This window comes from Mustelus asterias, chromosome 14 (assembly GCF_964213995.1).
Source record: "Mustelus asterias chromosome 14, sMusAst1.hap1.1, whole genome shotgun sequence".
NCBI classification, from domain to species: Eukaryota; Metazoa; Chordata; class Chondrichthyes; order Carcharhiniformes; family Triakidae; genus Mustelus; species Mustelus asterias.
Window position 1 is genome coordinate 69,727,017 of NC_135814.1, and position 12,143 is coordinate 69,739,159.

The following is a 12,143-nucleotide window of genomic DNA, read 5'->3' on the forward strand; positions in this document are numbered from 1 at the left end:
GAGGGGTGGTGAGGTAAAGCTGGGTGTCAGCAGCATATGTGTGAAAACTGATATTGTGCCTTTGGATAATGTCACTGAGAGGCAGCATGTAGATGAGAAATAGGAGGATGAACTACCAAAAACTAGCATCAGGTTCAGCAGGTAATTGCAAAGGCAAATGGAATGTTGGCCTTTATTTCAAAGGGAATGGAGTAAAAAAAATAGGGAGTTCTTGCTAAAGTTCTTGCTAAAGGCACTATTTTTGACCACACCTGGAGTACTGTGATCAGTTTTGGTCCCCTTATTGGTGATCTTATTGAGACATATAGGATTCTCGGGCTGCTCGACAGTATAAATGCTGAGAGATTGTTTCCCCTTGTGGAAGAATCTAGGACCAGAGGACATAATCTCAGAGTAAGGGGATCGCCCATTTAAGACAGAGATGAGGAGGAATTTCTTCTTTTAAGAGGGTAATGAATCTGTGGAATTCTTTAATGCAGAGGGCTGTAGAGGCCTGGTCATTGAGTATGTTCAAGGTTGAGATAGACAGTTTTTAATCAGTAAAGGAATCAAGGGTTATGGGAATAAGGTGGGAACATGGAATGGGAATTATATCAGATCAGTCAGGATGTCATAGAATAGCAGAGTAGACTCGATGGGCCAAACAGCCTATTTCTGCTCCTACCTCTTATGGTTTTATGATGCAATGGATAGATCTTTGGGCTACAACAGGGAGCAGGAAGAGAGGTCATTGCAAATGATTCTCTGGTCATGATTAGGTGGTAAGAATGGAATCACAGGAGAACAATCCCACCCAGCTGGATGACAGTGATGAGGTGTCGGAAGAAGATGGTGTGGCCAACCATGTTAAAGGTTTCAGAAAAATCAAGGAGGATGAGGAGGGACTGTTGATCTTTGTCACAGTCACGTAGGATTTAATTTGTGACTTTAATAAAAGCCGTTTCACTGTGGTGGGGCAGAAAGCTGGAACGTTCGAGCATGGAGTTTCGGGAAAAATGGGGCCAGATTTCGGAAGCGGCAATGTCTCAAGAACCTTTGGCAGGGGAAATGAGATTGGAGATGAGGTGATAGTTTTCAAGGATGGTGGGATCAAGGATTTTTTTTTCTTTTCAGGAGAGGGGTGATGACAGCAGATTTAAAGGAGCGAGGGACAGAAGCGAAATAGAGAAAACCATTAAAATATTGACTAATATGTGGGCCAGAAGAGGGAGTTGGGTGATCAGCAGTTTAGTGGGAATAGGATCAAGAGACAGGAAGTGGGTCTTCTGACATGATGCGTTCAGAGAGGGCATGAGGAGAGATAGGAGAAAGATGCGAGTTCAGGGCCAGGGAGCATTAAAGGAAGTATAATCAAGTAAGCTAGTGGTAGGGAGAGCTGATTAGATTGTCTCAATCTTAGTGACAGAGAAATCCATGATCTCCTCACACTTGTTGTCAGAGGTCTGGGTGGAAGGAAGAGGGGTTTAAGAAGAAAGGTTTGCAGTAGAAAAAAGAAGCCGGGAATTATCTTTACATTCCAGGATGATCCTAGAATGATGAGCAGTTTTAGCAGTTGTCCGCCATATCCTTTCAAGTCATAGAATCATAGAAACCCTACAGTGCAGAAGGAGGTCATTCAGCCCATCAAGTCTGCACCGACCACAATCCCAACCAGGCCCTATCCCCGTAACCCCACTTATTTACCCTGCTATTGCCCCTAAAACTAAGGGACAATTTAGCATGGCCAATCAACCTAACCCGCACATCTTTGGAATGTGGGAGGAAACTGGAGCACCCGGAGGAAACCCATGCAGACACAAGGAGAACGTGCAAACTCCACACAGACAATGACCCGAGACCGAAATTGAACCCGGGTCCCTGGCGTTGTGAGGCAGCAGTGCTAACCACTGTGCCACCGTGTCGCCCGTCTGCCTCCCTTGAACTTAAGAAAGTGGAAATGATGGATGTACTAGAGGGTATGACCAGGGTGAGAAAGAGAGTAAATAGTTTTATTGTGGACAAGGCATCGAGGATCAAGGTGAGGATGCAGCTGAGTAATCAATGGCTGCAGAAATATTCTGAATGGCGAGGCAAAGGCTGGATAGTTGGAATTTTGAAATTGTAGTTTTAAATGAATTGGGGATTTTTTTTTCCAGGGATAGATACAGATGGAGATTGTTTTGGGGTGTGGAAAGGGGATGTGGGTGGAGAGTGATACAAGGAAGCAGTCAGCAATGGCCTTTTTGTATAATTGATATGGAGAGGACTAACAAGACCATCTGAGATGGCAAGATAAAGGGGGTAGATGTGAATATTGGTTGGGGAATTAACATGGAGGACTCTGGGAGGATAAGAGGGCAATGAATTCTAAGGAGGAAAAGAACATGATGAGTTGAGATGGATGGAGGTTGCAATCACCAAGGATGAGAAGTCTTTGGGTGCAGAGAAAAGCAGTGAAGATATCTCGGTGATAATGTTTTCATTGTACTTGGAAGGGCAGTACAGAACAATTATTTTGAAAGAGAGGTCTTGACTTAGTTATGAGGATTTTATAACCTCAAAGTCCACAATTTTCCCTAATTATCTCATCTCTTTTAAACTGTCAACTGATATTGGACCAAAGTTGCATGGGAATCAGCAGCAACCAACTATCATAGAATCCCTACAGTGCAGAAAGAATCCATATGGCCCATTGGGGCTGCACTGACCATAATCCCACCCAAGCCCTATCCCCATAACCCCAGGTATTTACCCTGCTAATCTCCCTGACACTAAGGGGCCATTTAGCATGGCCAATCAATCTAACCCGCACAGGAGTGTGGGAGGAAACCAGAGTACCTGGAGGAAACCCACGCAGACACGGGGAGAACGTGCAAACTCCACACAGACAGTCATCCAAGGCCGAAATTGAACCCAGGTCCTTGGCTCTGTGAGGCAGCATGTTAACCACTATGCCACCATGCCGTCCTAACTTGTCATGAAACCAAAAATGTATTAGTCAACATGGAAGCATTATAGCGAAACCTGATCCTGTCCTTATACATGTTCACTTTGCAGCAGAAATTATTGCTTGCAGCCATGACCTCTCATTGGCTTTATTTTATCTGTTCAGTCCAGAATTACTGCTCCCAAATGTAAAATCCCACAGTCACTTATTTCTGGTTGTTGCCACCTTTCACTATAACCCTGAAAATCAGTCCTCTTCAGATGCTTCTTTGATTTAGAACACAAGAAATAGGAGCAGGAGTAGACCATTTGGCCCTTTGAGCCTGCTCCGCCATTCAGTATGATTATAGCCAAAGATCTTCCTCAATTCCACTTTCCTGCCTACTTGTCATATTCTTTGATTCATTGAGAGACCAAAAATCTATTGATTTCAATCCTGAATATCCTCAATGATGGGGCATCCACAACTCTCTGGCACGGGCAATTCCAAAGACTTTGAACCTCCGGGTGAAACATTTCCTTGCTTTTGTATTCTGTGCCTCTGTTTATCAAGTCCAGGATTCAGAATCCACTGTTTATCAAGCCCAGGATCCAGAATCCACTGTTTATCAAGCCCAGGATTCAGAATGCCTTTTTAGCCACTTTCACAACTTGCCCTTAAGCCTTCAATCATTTGTGCACATTTACCCCCAGGTTTCTTCATTCTTGCAACCCCTTTAGAATTGTTCCCTTTATTTAATATTGACTCTCCTCATTCTTCCTCCCAAAATGTAGAACTGAAATCTTCTCTGCATTAAATGTCATCTGCAATATATCTGCTAGTCCGCCATTAAAATATAGAAAATAGGAGCAAGAATAGGCTGATCCTCTTTCTCAACACCATACTGTAATGTTCTCCCCATACCCCTTGACCCCAGTTTGTCAATGTCCTTTAGAAGCCTATCTCTCTTTTCCTCACAGTTTATAACACATCGAAGTTTTGTGTCATCTAAAAATGTTGAAATTGTACCCTATATCCCAAAGTTTAGGTCATTAGTATATAGCAAGAAAAATAATGGTCCTAGTGCCAACACCTGGGGAACACAATTGTGTACCTTCCTCCTGTTTGAAAACCAAATGTTCACCATGATACTCCGCTTCTTGTCATTCTGTCAACTTTTTATCAATGCTGCCACTGTCTCTTTTATTCCCGAGGCTTAGTCTTTACTGGCAAGCCAAAAAGATGGCACTTTATCCACGGGGATGGTGCCAGAGGACTGGAGAATGGCGAATGTTGTTCCTCTGTTTAAGAAAGGGAATAGAAATGACCCTGGTAATTATAGACCGGTTAGTCTTACTTCGGTGGTTGGTAAATTGATGAAAAGGTCCTTAGGGATGGGATTTACAACCATTTAGAAAGATGCGGATTAATCCGGGATAGTCAGCACGGATTCGTGAAGGGCAAGTCGTGCCTCACAAATTTGATTGAATTTTTTGAGGAGGTAACTAAGTGTGTTGATGAAGGTAGGGCAGGTGATGTCATATACATGGATTTTAGTAAGGCGTTTGATAAGGTCCCCCATGGTCGGCTTATGATGAAAGTGAGGAGGTGTGGGATAGAGGGAAAGTTGGCCGATTGGATAGGTAACTGGCTGTCTGATCGAAGACAGAGGGTGGTGGTGGATGGAAAATTTTCGGATTGGAGGCAGGTTGCTAGCGGAGTGCCACAGGGATCAGTGCTTGGTCCTCTACTCTTTGTGATTTTTATTAATGACTTAGAGGAGGGGGCTGAAGGGTGGATCAGTAAATTTGCTGATGACACCAAGATTGGTGGAGTAGTGGATGAGGTGGAGGGCTGTTGTAGGCTGCAAAGAGACATAGATAGGATGCAAAGCTGGGCTGAAAAATGGCAAATGGAGTTTAACCCTGATAAATGTGAGGTGATTCATTTTGGTAGGACTAATTTAAATGTGGATTACAGGGTCAAAGGTAGGGTTCTGAAGACTGTGGAGGAACAGAGAGATCTTGGGGTCCATATCCACAGATCTCTAAAGGTTGCCACTCAAGTGGATAGAGCTGTGAAGAAGGCCTATAGTGTGTTAGCTTTTATTAACAGGGGGTTGGAGTTTAAGAGTCGTGGGGTTACGCTGCAACTGTACAGGACCTTGGTGAGACCACATTTGGAATATTGTGTGCAGTTCTGGTCACCTCACTATAAGAAGGATGTGGAAGCGCTGGAAAGAGTGCAGAGGAGATTTACCAGGATGCTGCCTGGTTTGGAGGGTAGGTCTTATGAGGAAAGGTTGAGGGAGCTAGGGCTGTTCTCTCTGGAGCGGAGGAGGCTGAGGGGAGACTTAATAGAGGTTTATAAAATGATGAAGGGGATAGATAGAGTGAACGTTCAAAGACTATTTCCTCGGGTGGATGGAGCTATTACAAGGGGGCATAACTATAGGGTTCATGGTGGGAGATATAGGAAGGATATCAGAGGTAGGTTCTTTACGCAGAGAGTGATTGGGGTGTGGAATGGACTGCCTGCAGTGATAGTGGAGTCAGACACTTTAGGAACATTTAAGCGGTTATTGGATAGGCACATGGAGCACACCAGGATGATAGGGAGTGGGATAGCTTGATCTTGGTTTCAGATAAAGCTCGGCACAACATCGTGGGCCGAAGGGCCTGTTCTGTGCTGTACTGTTCTATGTTCTATGTTTATCAAATATCTTTTGGCAGTTATGTACACCACGTCAGCCACATTACCCTTATTAACCCTATCTGTTACCTTATCAAAAAATTCAAATGAATTCAACACAATTTTCCTTTAACAAATCCATACTGGTTTTTCTTAATTGACCCACACTTGTCTGTTAAATGCCTATTAATTTAGTTCTGGATTATTTTTTCCCACCAAGGTTAAACTGACTCGTTTACAGTTTCTGGGTTTATCCACACATCCTTTTTGAATAAGTGTTTAACATTTGCATGTCTACATTCCTCTGCACCTTTTCTATATCAAATGAGGATTGGAGGATAAGGGTTTGTACCTCCACAATTTCCTTACTCTCTCTTACTCTGCTCAGATGCATGCACTGCAAACCTGAAGAGACTTTATTGCACTCTCTCTTAGTCTGACCCCACCTAATGCATTACTATTTCTTACACTTGTGCTGCTCTCCCAATCCTTCATGCTCCTTATTGGGTGGCATAGTGGTTAACACTGCTGCCTCACAGCACCAGGGACCGGGGCTCAATTCTGGCCTCAGGTGACTGTCTGGAGTCTGCATGTTCTCCCCGTGTCTGCGTGAGTTTCCTCCGGGTGCTCCAGTTTCTTTCCACACTCCAAAGATATGTTTATGATCATAGTTAATTATACAAAATACAAATTAATGCTTATGTATTTTATCAAATTGGCTGCTTTTAATTTTACACCAACTAATTGCTCCAGCTTACTTTATAGGTTGATCAAATTATATTTAATGTTTAGCTGCAGACTCATCCATGCTCCTCTCTGTGCTGTGAGATTTGTTTTCCTCCTGTGTATTTCTCAGACTCGTAAGGCGCAATTTTTACCAAAAACAACTAAGTGCCCAGCGGGTGGGGTTATGGGAGTTTTTTCTGCCCATTTTTTGAGCAAGCTGAGTGGAATGAATTTATTGTACTCTGTGCCTCACAGAGTCCATCACGCAATTTACGCTGGGAGTTGGGAGCCAGAGCCTAAACCAATCAAGAGGCTGACAGTGGACTGCAGAGGGGGCTAGTGCACATGTGCCAATCTCCCAGTATACTGGGAGAATGGTTGGCAAGTGCTCACCCCCCCTCCACCCCACCGACATTGCCGGCCTCCCAAATATTGGCCCCAGATGCCCCCTCCTCAGGCCAGCCTGCTGAATGCCATCCCCGGCTTCCCAATGTGCCCCCCGCACCGATCCCCGATGGCCAGCCCCGATCCCCAACCTCACCACTTGTTCCCTCCCCCCAATCCTGGTCTGGCCCCACCTCTCAGGCCCACCCTCTTGGCACTTCCCTGTGCACTGCCCAAGGGGCACCCCCACCCCAACCTCCCGGGGCCTCAATGGCCTCTGATCCCACAAGTGAGACTATCCCACCTGGTCCCTGTTGGTGGGGACCATACGTGATCCCTGCTGGTGTGGACCTCCACCGGCGGGATCAGCAGTGTAGTGGGCTGAGAAGATTGCACCCATAGAGTCAAACTCGTGCCCTCTGACCAATCTACTCACAACCTTGCCCTTTAAGATCACTCCTCTCTCAACCCCACCTTCTTCGACCACTCTGCTCACACTCATGCTCTCTGACCATTCCGCTCAGTCTTAATCACTGACTGCTCCACTCATAGCCTAGCTCTTTCTGACCATTCTGATTAATAAGATATGATCTGTAATTTTGTGGATCACATGAAAATTGGTGGCGTGCTCATTAGTGAGGCAAAAAGATTACAGGTTGTACAGTTAGGCTGGACAGATGGGCAGAATAGTGGCAAATAAAATATAACCTTGAAAAGTGTGAGGACTAGGAGGACTAACAAGGCACAGGAGTAAACAATGAACGGTAGGACACTAGGAAATACAGAAGACCAGAGGGACCTTGGGGTGCATGGCCAAAGATCCCTGAATGCCGCTGGACAGGTAGATAAAGTGGTTACGAAAGCATATGTGATACATGCCTTTATTAGCTGAGGCATGGAGTAAAAGAGCAGGGAGGCTGAACTATGTGGAGCTGTATAAAAAGCCCATTAGGCTACAGCTAGAGTATTGTGTGGAGTTCTGGTTGCCATGCAATAAGAAAGGATGTGATTGCACTAGAAAGGGTGCAGGGGAGATTCACCAGGATGTTGCCTGGACTGGAATGTGTCAGCTATGAAGAGAGGCTGGTTAGGCTCGGGTTGTTTTCTATAGAACAGAGAAGATTGGAGGAACCTGATTGGGGTGTGCAAAATTGTGAGGGACAAAGATAGAGTAGATAGAAAGAAACTTTCCCCTTAGTAAAGAGGTTAATAACCAGGGTAAATAGATTTAAGGTAAGGAGCTGGAGATTTAGAGGAGATTTGAGGAAAATCTTTTTCACCCAGGGGGTAGTGAGAATCTGGAACTCACTTCCTTGAGGCGTGAACCCTCATAACGTTTAAGAAGCATTTAGATAAGCACTTGAAACGCAATAGCTTACAAGACTACAGACCAATGCTGGAAAATAAGATCGGTGCTTGATGGTTAGTGAAGACACAATGAGCCAAATGGCCTCTTTCCGTGATGTAAAACTCCGACTCTATGGGCGGAATTTTCCTGTCACGGACCATACAAAGGTTCATTAACCTCAGGCGGGATTTTCCAAACTTGGGACGAGCGCAACCATAAAATCTCACTTTACAACTCTAAAATGATGGGTCGGCAGGCCAACACCTCAGATGGTCAATTTTTCACAGACATCATAATTTTTATGCATTTTTGAAGATATAGGAATTTTTTTTATAGAGGGTCTTAAAGGAATTCCATAGACCCTAAGAACATAGGAATACATAGGAATTGAAGTAAATCATTCAGTCCTTCACGTCTGCTCCATCATTCAATTATGGATTTATACCTGAATTTGATTTATTCATCTTAGTTCAATATCCAGCGATACGTGTTCCGAACAAAAGCCTCAAAATCTCAAATCTTGAAAGTTCTAATTATTAAAGCATTCACAGCCATTTTGTGGAGAAAATTTCTGTCTACTCAACCTTTTATGTGAAAAGGTGCTTTCTAATTTTTCTCCTAAATTGACCCAGCTCCAATTCTTAATTCCCTATCAGAGGAAAGAAAATAGTACCTGATTGAAGAGTTTTAACAATTTTTAGATCATCCCCCAATCTTCTATAGTTGAGGGAATTTCTGCACCCTGGCTTCATTGTTTTAACCTCCAAGCCCCAATAGCATTTTGCAACCAATAAGTTCAGCCAGTTATTCCTTGAATGAAATAAGGAGGTCTGTTAACCTTAGTGCAAACCCATGTTCGTATTTTGTATAGACATGAGTTATGCTTCGAAATGTGTTTTAATTAATGTGTTTTTATTGTTAATACACCAAAACTGCAGTTTTTATCTGAGGTAATTCTGATTTTGTTTGAGAGGCAACTTAATTTTGGAGCCATGTATTGCAAAACAGGCTTTCCAGTTTACTGTTAGAGCGGTGACGAGGCACAAAGTGTACTAATATTTATACATAACTGCCGCAGTAATTTTGTTGTTGTTCAAGATACACTGCAAAAAAGACATTTTTATCTGCCTCACAACTGAAATGCAGCGAATGGAGTGACATTCCTTTATTTCTTCAGTAAATGCAAATAAATTGTTTGCTGGAATCTTTCCCATGGGTGCTAGCTGAGGTTTACAGCTCATTGTCTCTGCACCAGTCAAAAGTTTATTTATTAATGTCACAAGAAGGCTTACATTAACTCTGCAATGTGAAATTACTGTGAAAATCCCCCAGTTGCCACACTCCAGCACCTTTTCGGGTACACTGAGGGAGAATTTCGCATGGCCAATGCACCTAACCAGCACATCTTTCAGACTGTGGGAGGAAACCGGAGCTCCCGGAGGAAACCCACACAGACACATGGAGAACATGCAGACTCCGCACAGACAGTGACCCATGTTGGGAATCGAATCCAGATCCCTGGCACTGTGAGGCAGCAGTGCTAACCACTGTGCCACTGTGTCACCCCACGGCAACCACCTAACTATTCTAATCCCATTTTCCAGCACTTGGCCCAGAGCCTTGTATGCCCTCCGGTAACCCCCCCAATTCTTTGCAGTTGTGCCTAAGTATCAGCAGGGTGTTTAATTGGAGGTCATCGTGGCAGAGCCTGACCCCAATTCTCATTCATTTTCTATACATCCAAGCAGCTTACCTCATTGTTCTAAGCAGGCACTTTGGTTGATTTTATTTCTAAAATGTACCTCACAGGTGCTCAAGTTAATGTGCCTTCCGTATTGCCAGCCCAAGTAAGATCAGCTAACTCAGCATGAACTGGTAATGGAAAATGGAATTATATCACCATCAATTCAAGAACAATTAGGGTTGGGCAATAAAAACTGGCCCAGCCAGTGACACTTACATCCCATGAATGATTTTTTTTTTACATCTGGAAAGGCTGAAATTCCTTTGTCTAGGAAGGAGAATGCAGGGTGGGGAGGGGACATCTATTAGAGATTTTTAAAATTGCAATAGAGTAGACTTAGAAAAGATATTCCCTCTTGAGGGTGGAGTCCAAAACTAGAGCTCATAAATATAAATGAGTTAATAATAAATCCAGTTAGGAAATCAAGAGGAGCAACTTTAGAGTAGTAAGAATATGAAATATGCCACAACATGGAATAATTAAGTCTGATTACATAGACATTTAAGGAGAAGCTAGTACAGGAGGGAAACAGGAGTCGGAGGATATGGTGATAGGGTTAGATGATGGATGAGCATTAATGGCAGCATAGACCAGTTGGTCTCCACAGCTGGTTCTGACTATAGAGGGTATGTAATTCTATGTAAACCTGCCACAGAAAATTAGGTTCTGGCCACTTCAGCCTTCAGTGGTTCAGGAAGACAGCTCACCCCCACCTTCTCAAGGGCAGTTAGGGACAGGCAATAAATACTGGCCTACCCAGCGACATCCTCATCCCAAGAATGAATTAAGTAATGTAACAAGTGTTAACTACTACCAAACAACGTCTGTGACATTAAAAATAATTAATGTGGAGACCCCTTTCCTCAGATTTTAATTGCTGTTGGAGATTTGAAAAATGTCAAATTTAATTTTTTTTGTCTTTTCCTTTCAGTTTTGTTTTCAGTCTTTCTTACATAATTCAATATAAAATTTATCTTCTCTAATTCATATGTCTTTATCAGTCTGTAAGGTTTAAAGTTTATTTATTAGTATCACAAGTAGGCTTACATCAACACTGCAATGAAGTTACTGTGCAAATCCCTTAGTCGCCGGTGCCTGTTCGGGTACACTGAGGGAGAATTTAGCATGACCAATGCACCTAACCAGCATGTCTTTTGAACTGTGGGAGGAAACCAGAGCACCCAGAGGAAACCCACACAGACACGGGGACAACGTGCAGACTCCCCACAGACAATGTACCCAAGCCGGGAATCAAACCTGGACCCCTGGCGCTGTGAGGCAGCAATGCTAACCACTGTGCCACCGTCCCGCCCTGTTAATTTCACAGTTAATACAGTTAATTTCACAGTTTTTCAATCAGACTGGTTTAAGGAGAAATACAATCATTAGTTCTGTTCACTCAAGGGCCAGATGTCCCTAGTTGCAATGTTATCAGCTCATGCTTGCAATGCAAAATACCATTATGAATAAATGGGCAAAGTCAATTTTAACCAACAGTGGATGTTGCTTGCTGCCCTGAAACAGCAGATTATGGTGCCTCGTTTAAGAGTTATCTTATTTAAAAAATCTTCCTCCACCATGTTCCCTCCTTGCCTCGTCCTTTCGTTAAATTACATGGACACTGTATGCTCTTTGATTCTTACTGCAATGGTCATTCTTCATCTGTGATCAAATGGTGAAGTTTAGCAGACTGTTCGGGAGTGGGATAGCTTGATCTTGGTTTCAGATAAAGCTCGGCACAACATCGTGGGCCGAAGGGCCTGTTCTGTGCTGTACTGTTCTATGTTTGACCACAGCCAACCTTGATCCTGTCCTCTCATTCTGTACACACGGACACACACACACATCTGCAAGAGGAATTAGATCACTGGTAAGATTAGTTTACTCAAGACAGACTGGGATCTAGTTTAGGACCTTCCTGGTCTGTATGGCTCAACCATTCACTACTTTTGCCAGCTAAACCTTAGACAGAAATTCATCCAGTACTTTTCAATTCCCCAACTCGGGTTGAAATTGTTCCTTGAATGATAATGAAAGAGAGTACCTGGTTTTCTCTGTAATTAATTGCACAAAAGTGCAAAATCATTTTCTTCCGAAACGCGTTGCAAAGTTGTATTTCTGCAACTTAATTAGCGCATCATTAATTATTGAGAAAACAAATAACCTCCTGTTTATTACGAAAAGAGGCATTTCATATAACTGGAGGTGAATTATTTGATTTTCCTGCTTCTGATGAATGGTTACGAGCAACATTCCCTCTAAGCTCTAGGACTGTGCTGCAACCCAGACCTCACTGTGCATCAGGCTGAGCACCAGTCAATCCCTTTAATTTACTAAATGTGCAC

General features: G+C 43.3%; 1 protein-coding gene across 5 annotated transcripts in view; it reads left to right on the plus strand.

Annotated features, from left to right (window-relative positions):
• Nucleotides 1–12,143, plus strand: part of mfsd6b (major facilitator superfamily domain containing 6b) — a 71,617-nt gene that overhangs the window by 24,448 nt on the left and 35,026 nt on the right. The window lies entirely within an intron of this gene.